Source organism: Lissotriton vulgaris, chromosome 6 (assembly GCF_964263255.1).
Source record: "Lissotriton vulgaris chromosome 6, aLisVul1.2, whole genome shotgun sequence".
Classification (NCBI taxonomy): domain Eukaryota; kingdom Metazoa; phylum Chordata; class Amphibia; order Caudata; family Salamandridae; genus Lissotriton; species Lissotriton vulgaris.
In genome coordinates this window covers 1,653,935,422-1,653,943,541 of record NC_141694.1, presented here as the reverse complement: position 1 = coordinate 1,653,943,541, position 8,120 = coordinate 1,653,935,422, and positions in this window count along the sequence as shown.

Here is an 8,120-nt window from a genome sequence, read left to right as displayed (position 1 = left end):
TCGCCTGGTGCGTGCCCGTGGGCGTCCTACAAAGCGGGATGCCGCAAGGTCTTTTGTCTTTCTCCTGGGCACACAGCAACAGCGTCAGCGCCTCCGGGCACGGAGTGCAGAGCCTTCTGGGGGTTGGAGTCCCCTCTAGCAGTGGCAGCAGTCAGGTTAGGTTTGCGGCAAAGTGGTTCCCGCGAAGCGGGTGCCACCAGGTCTTTTGTCTCCCCGCTGGGCGCGCAGCAACAGCGTCGCCGCCTCCTGGCGCGGAGTGCAGAGCCTTCTGGGGTTTGGAGTTACCTCTAGCAGTGGCAGCAGTCAGGTTAGGTTTGCGGCAAAGCAGCGCCTGCGAAGTGGTACCGCAAGGTCTTTTGTCTCCCCCTGGCCGTACAGCAACAGCGTTGGCACCTCCTGGTATGGAGTGCAGAGCCTTCTGGGGGTTAGAGTCCACTCTAGCAGTGGCAGCAGTCAGGTTAGGTTTGCGGCGAAGTGGCTCTATTTATATCAATGGTACCGTTTCTGCTCCATTCAGCTTATATAGAGGCACACGTCAAGGTTGCCTGCTATCTCCTTTGTTGTTTCTTATTGCCATTGAAGCCCTCTTGTGCTCTTTCCACATTAGTGAACAATATACAGGTGTTGTTTTTAAAAATACTACTGTAAAAGTTTCTGCATATGCTTATGATGTTTTTATTATATGTAAATAATCCTCTTGTTTCTTTACCTATCATTCTAGATATTATTCGACAGTATGTAGATTAAATATTTTCCACTAAATACTCTATGTAATTCTACAATATTAGCAAATACCAACATATTATTATCACCTAAGACCCTTAAATATTTGGGGATAACATTTACTGAGTCTATTAAAAGTACAATTGAAAAGAGAAAATTGAAAAATGATCCACCCTTCATTTAAATTGGTGTGGATGTATTGATGCACTTAAAACGACTATTACTCCGCATATTCTTTATATGTTGTCATTATGTTTTCCTTCTACTTTCTTTTCAAATCTCTATAAGTTGTTTACAAAGTTTATTTGTAATAACAAACCTGCACGCCTTAGTCCGAAAACTTTACAAATTCCCAAGTGTGAAGGAGAGGTTGGCCTTCTTGATTTTAAGGAATACCACATATCGTTTCTTGTTGCATAATGTGCATTATGGTTCCCAAAATCTCCTCCTTCTAATGCTCTCAAATGGCTTACATTAGAGAAAATGTTTTGATGCCGTATCCTCTTCCTGCTTTACTAACCATGACTAATAGTACATTTGGGAAACGTTCACCCATTTTTGCAGCCTCAAAGATTGCCCTTTTACCTTTTGATGAAAAACGTACTATTACTGTTACATCTACTAAAAAAATTCTCTTTGGTTTAACCCTAAACTCAAATACCATATTTCTTTCTGGAATTCATGGATTACTGCTAGTATTTTTTATATTCCTGATATACGTCTAGGAAATATGTTTGATTCATTTGATGAACTTAAAGCCAAATATCATTTGCCTTCATCTGAATTTCCTAAATCTGAATTACTCTGTAACACCATTCTTAATACGTATACTGAGTTGTTACCTTCTGCTAAGTTATCTAATATGGAGTTTTATATAAGCATGTTTAGCCAAATAGGACATAGAGCCTCTAAAGTATCTATAAGACGTTCTGCTCATCATTCCCCCTTTATGATTTTTACTCAATAATGGTCATCATACATACCTATAGCATTGTCAAATGTACAATGGAAAGATATTTGGTGATCTGCTATTGCTATTCATCTCCCGGCCACCCTTATACAAACTAATATTTATTTGCTATACCAATGTTTTTGGTCTCCAGATAAAATATTTAAAGCTAAACTTTTAGACACACCAAATTATTGGCATTGAAATACAGTGACTGGAAATTTACCACATATACTATTTCATTGTCCTGTTATTTTAAAAATGTTGTCTGACCTGTGGAATATTATTAGCCAGCTATTTAAAATCCAAATACTATTATCATTTCCCATTTTAATCTTTAAATCTTTTTCTCTTAAATCTGTATTATCTTCTGCAGATTGTAAACTTTTTAATTTCCTTATCACTACTCTAATTAAATGAATGACTTCAAATTGGAAGGAAGATAAATTAGTAGTGGTTACTGCTTGTTGGGATTGAATACTTTTTTTGAGACAGGACAATCCTCATTAATTTGCACTTGTAATGACTACTTTGGTTATATACCTAATATGTGGTCTACATTGGACTCATATATTACTGCATGTAAATCATTGTGAAATGTATGCTATTGTACTTATTCTCTGTCATACTTTTCATTGCAGCCCTTCTTTGCCTTTTATTCTTTTTGTTTTGTTCTCATACATATGGTTGCATATATATTGATGTAAATTGATGTTTCATATTTCCCCTGTAATTGGAATCATATTTCATTCCTTACGATATAGTGTTAATTTTTGTACTGTGCTCATTGTATGATATTCTTGTATTTAACAAACATTTCTGAACATAAAAAAAGAACAGTCATTGTGGTGTATGGAATGCAGTCTTTTGGATCTAGGAGTCAGGGGCATCTGCCATTAATCTATGGTCAAGTCTAAGATGCTCAGACAGTTAACAGACACTAGGATATTAACAGGATGGTCTCTTTTCATGACTATTTTGCTTCTCTTTAGTCCAGAAAAAGCATAGGTCTAACAACCTCTGCTTTGATATTAACATTACAGGACTCAGGGGTGTTGTGACTTCCACGTTGACACATTCTTGGACTTTCAAGTCCATCTTATATGCTTTAATTGACAACAACAATCCAATGGCCACAGCACACATCCAGAGTAGAATTAGGTGGCTCTTGAAAAAAAACATGCAGAAAAATATAAAATAGGTTTAGATTAGATTCATGATCAAATACTTTCGTCATTGTGAAAAGTGCAAAGTGTAGAAAAGCCTGATGCAAAGGCAGTTACAAACATCATTTTGCATTACCTTTAAATATTTAACATTATTTTTATCCAACACCCTTGCATTGCATTATAAATAAAATAAAACGGAATATACAGATTCTTAACATTCAAACACATTTAATACACCATCTGTTACCTAATGATGAGTTGTTAAATGTAATAGTCACTTATGACAATACATAATCCTATCACAGTGGGTTTATGAATGTAAACAATCAGTGTACACCAACGGAAATGAAGAGGATAGAGCATGGCATCAGCAGCAGTAACAAATTCAACATAGCTGTCTAATAATCACCAAAGCGCCATCCCAAAAGACACTATAAAGACAGTTAAGCTTTCGTGTGCATTGAGACTACTTGGACATTGGGGCCCAGATTTACTGAGCCTTTGTGCTGTCTTTGTGCCACCCAAGGCGACCCAAGGCCAACGTAAAGCCTTCAGTTAGGTGGTGGTGGAGGTTCAAGGGCGTTCCCACGCATCCACTGATTGAACTTGGGAATTGGTAAACCTGGGATTGGGTCCAATGGTGCACAACATTGACCATGGCGAATGAGGAGAAATATGTTTATTTCTCCTGGTTGCTTCCTTTTTTCTGTGCATTATGTGTTCTGCATAACACTCACTTAGAAAGAGGGAATTGCCCATTAGGATTGTTTTTGTTCAGGAACATATCAGTTCCTGCACAAAAACCTGTCTTTAACACAGGCACCCTTGCAACATGGTGCAAGGCTGTCGGTGTTGTAGTTAGGCAGCCTTAAGTGCACCAGCGCAGAAATAGAGCTAAAGAGTGCCATATCTTAACAGATATGGCTCTCTTTCTCTCTCTGCTGTTAATGCAGCGCAGCACAGTAAGCTTGCTTGCTGTCCTGTGTTGCATGAAGTTTAATCAATATACCCCTGGGTATCTAAACACATAATAATGCAGTACTCAATTTGACTAAGGCAAAGTTAACTATCACCTCTACGCTTAGAATCTTTACAAAGACTAGCCAACTTCAAACCTTCTGGTACACTGTTATGTTTTTTGGAGAAAATGTATGGAAGGAGAAATAGAAAATGTTTTTAGTCAAAGTGAAAGCAAAGCAAGGATTAAAGACTTATAAGACTCCACAACCTAATAGAAACAGTAATGGGGCAATGTAACTGTCCACCAAAATGACAACGGCTTGATGGACCAACGAGCTAAGAGCTGCCAAACCATGAAAAATGCATGAGATCCTACTGATGACCGGATGTTCTCCTTTTCCGTATACTACTTTTTATGGTACTTAGAGTTGTCTCTGAAGTGCTAATTACTGTTTGCACAGTTGATATTCAGTTTCTTAAGCTGAAGCATGTGTCACAATAGTAGTCTCTGTAGCGTATGTACTTTGGATCCTGTTGCCAGCAGCAGGATGTTTAAGATGATGCCTCAATGGTCTCTAGATTGTGATAAGCTAAGTGCCTCCATTTTCTAAACAACATAAAGACATCAGACAAAACGAAATTAAGCCAAAGACCTTGATAGCAAAGTGTGCAATTTGCCTTTACTGTGTGGGCCAGGGTTCTTCAAAGTTGGTCCTAGAGAGTACGATCCACGTCAGAATATTAGCACATTCCCATTTAGATAAATAGAGTTATCTTAAAAATCTGTCATGGATCCGGCCCTCCAACACTGACTTTGGAGAACCCTGATGTAGGGGAAGACCTGCCATGTTAGGATGAGCTTATGAAGTTGAATATATAATATTAGACCATGGTGGTGAGTCCAAGAGGAGAAGGCAATCTAAAGTGGCAAGTGTGGCTCCTTTTGAGACGTTTGTGTCCAGAGTATGCCCTTTTGTAAGTGGTACAGGATGAGTGATCACCAAAACACACCTGAAATCATAAGTGAGAAGACAAACAAATTGACTATTGCAGAAAAAAGACGCTGAGAGGCTGTGATGAGGTAGTACCACCGGATTACATTTCCATGTAAAAGTCTGATACTGGCCAATGTGTTTTCCGTGCCTCTCATAAATTTATCATTACAGAAACTATAGAACATTCAGAGAGAACAACGAGATGTTGGCCCTTGTTTATAATTTTTCATTCTCATTCCCATTCACGGGGCATACATATTTTATTTTATAAATGCTGACAATATTATGTCAAATTAATACAATTATGATAAAAACACATGGTTGATTTATCTTTCCTTTAAATTGCACGTTTTGAGTAATATTTCATATTGGCGTTAATTACACTTTGGAGGAAGGATATAAAAAGTTGAGCATAAAATTTGAAATTATTATTATTCATGTACATTTATGAGTAGATGACTTGACTGCAGTGGATTTAGTTTGGGGTACAATAAACTTTAGCAGACAATCAATCTCTGCAGTAACCTGTACAGTTTATGAAGAGTCCTGGAATGTTCTTGGCTTAAAACAAAGGACACACTGGGTACACATTTGTATGTGACACAATGAAAACTCCAGACATCTTACTATGAAGTATTAAAGCGTATTTGGACGCAAGGGAATGAAGTCAGTAATACTGTGTTCTTGCAATGATTTATTGCCCAGGCAAGTTGTTAAAGCTCGGGCAATGTTTATAGGACAGTGTAAAAATAATCTGCTATAATGCTAACACAAGGAGATCTGTTCTTTTTGCATTTGTTGCCTTAAGTGGGAAGGGTTTGCCCAGACGTGGGTCCTGTGCCTGCTTTGCCACCAGATTAAAGCTAGCCTGGCTGATGAGGGTGTTACCCCAAAACCTATCCCAGGATGCTTGTTGCTGGTCCAGACTGGCCTAGTGGTTCAGACTGGACTGTTCCCATGGCGAACAAGGTCAAGACTGATATGTATGTGGCAGGGTGTAAAATGGAATGCAAAAAAAACAACTGTGACTGTGGGTAAATGTTTGATTAATTCAGCATTCCATCCATCATTTGTTCTTTCTGCTACAATGCTTCCAGGTCTTTTAAAGATGTATATAAATATTGGAATCAGAAGAGAGAGTTATAATTTGAGAGGACTCTGGCTGGGTCGTCTGTGAATTAACTTCCCTGAACATTTCAAAGGCTGACTTACAAGTCTTGATGCTGCTCCATTTCATACCATCATCAGTTCCTCTCCTCATTTTTTTAACAAAGATTCGCAGATTGAACCACTGGTCTTAGGATCTAATTTATATTTAGGCGGGTGGCCTGCCATTCAACCATGGGGGAAGAGTACTCTATCCTCATGGTGTAGAGGCCAACAAGTAAATTTTTTTAATGACCTCCAAGCAGGTGGTCATCTATGAAGGCATTGGCAGGAACAGCTGTAACTTTACACTTTACCCTTTACTACGGGGCTGCGCTTGTAGGATGCAGCCCTGTGGTTAACAGTATTCTCTTATTTTTTTTAAAAGACAATCTCAAAAAAGATTTATTTTTTTTAAACAAGAAAAAGTAATGCTTGACTCACTACTTGAGGCTTTTCCCATGGCGGGGGAGCATTACATTGGTTTAACTGTTCCTTATTGCCTGGTTTTATCTGGTGGTAAGAAACAGTAAAAAATGTATGCAAATCTGCTCATTTAAATCGGTCAGGTGGACATGTATCCACTTCTCCAATGGCCCATACGCCGCAGGGCTGTCAGAGAACTTTTGGCCATGGTGGAGACAAAGCAGTCTCAGACATAGCCAAACTGAAGGTCCTCCCACAATTACATTTTGTGGGTTGTCCACTATATTGCCATGGAAAAAACTGTAGCCATTGCGATGGAGCACCCTCTACACCGGTATATAAATCAGGCCCTTAGACATGCCCTCTTTCAATCAGCGAAAATGAAAAGTATCCAGTGACCAAAACATCTCCTGTGTAACAAGGTTAATCCCAAGACTTCTGCACATTCTTTGAACGACTATAATGGTATACGTAAAGCTTCCACTACAATCATGCCAAGAGTTGAAAATAAGATCAGAGTGCCATCTATGACATCTTCTTCAGCAAAGCAACAGTATTTTGTTTAGGGCTCAGAAAGTAGGGATTATGAAGAGTATCTCAAACAGTGCATCTAGGAAAGATCTTGAGAATATTTAGTTTTGAGAACTCTCCACCATTAGTGAGTCACTGATACATGTTGAACCTTATTTGCCTTCAATTCCCTGGAAAGTAAGTATAAACCCTGAAACAATTGTTTTAAAACTCTTTAGTATGTGTTTGAAATGAATGTTGCATGCACTATATGCAACCAGGCAAGGTAATGTGAATATATATATATATATTTTTTTAAGAACATCAAGCCGAGGATTATGCATGGCTTCCTTCACTTTAGTAGCTAAGCAGTCATACATTAAAATCCAAAACCACTATTCCAGGACAACAGATCCAATAGTCCATAAAGATGACAAAAAAACGACCACAGTATTCATCCAATAGGAATAGTCTCATATAATCCCCAAGGGGAACCAGCATTTTCTCTCTCTTGGTACACATTGATATTCTCCATAGAGCCAATCAGCTCCACCCCTCTTGTTTCTGGTCACTTCCTGTCAACATAAAGCAAAAAATCAACACTAGTACCCATTGTTTGACTCCACTCAGCGATAAGATAGTCTGAGTCTCCACTTCAAAATTAAGTCATCAAACAACCTTGAAACATTTCATGACATTTTGTAAATTGCTAAATCAGTAATTGATTATAAACTGCCTTTCTTATATCTTACATCCATTAGGTATCTCCTCCAACCTAGAAGGGAAGATGACTGTTGTTGCTGGGACTGATAAATCTCACATCCATGTCATTATTAGAATTGAAACTTTCCTTCATGCTCAATTTACGTCAGGAATACAGGTGAGGATAATGCATATTTAAAGATTGCTAACTGTGCGTGGAGCCAATCCCATACCCAGTGTAAAATAGAATTTCTTGAAAGTGACTCAGACAGCCAATTGATATTCATAATGTCATCCAAACATCCATCCACTATGAATGCCGCAAGTGGTAAGTTCCCAAGCAGAGTGGGCTCCAAACCAGGAAGAATCCAACCCAGATTCCAACAAGATCCATCTGACCTACCTAGCAATGATACGTGATGACTGCCCCTGAATGGTGTCTTGATGAGGGTGAGGATCTGTTGAATGCCCACTGATCAGAACTCCTGGATATTGATTCATTATCTGGCCTTCATATAAAGAGTTAAGGATAATGTTCAC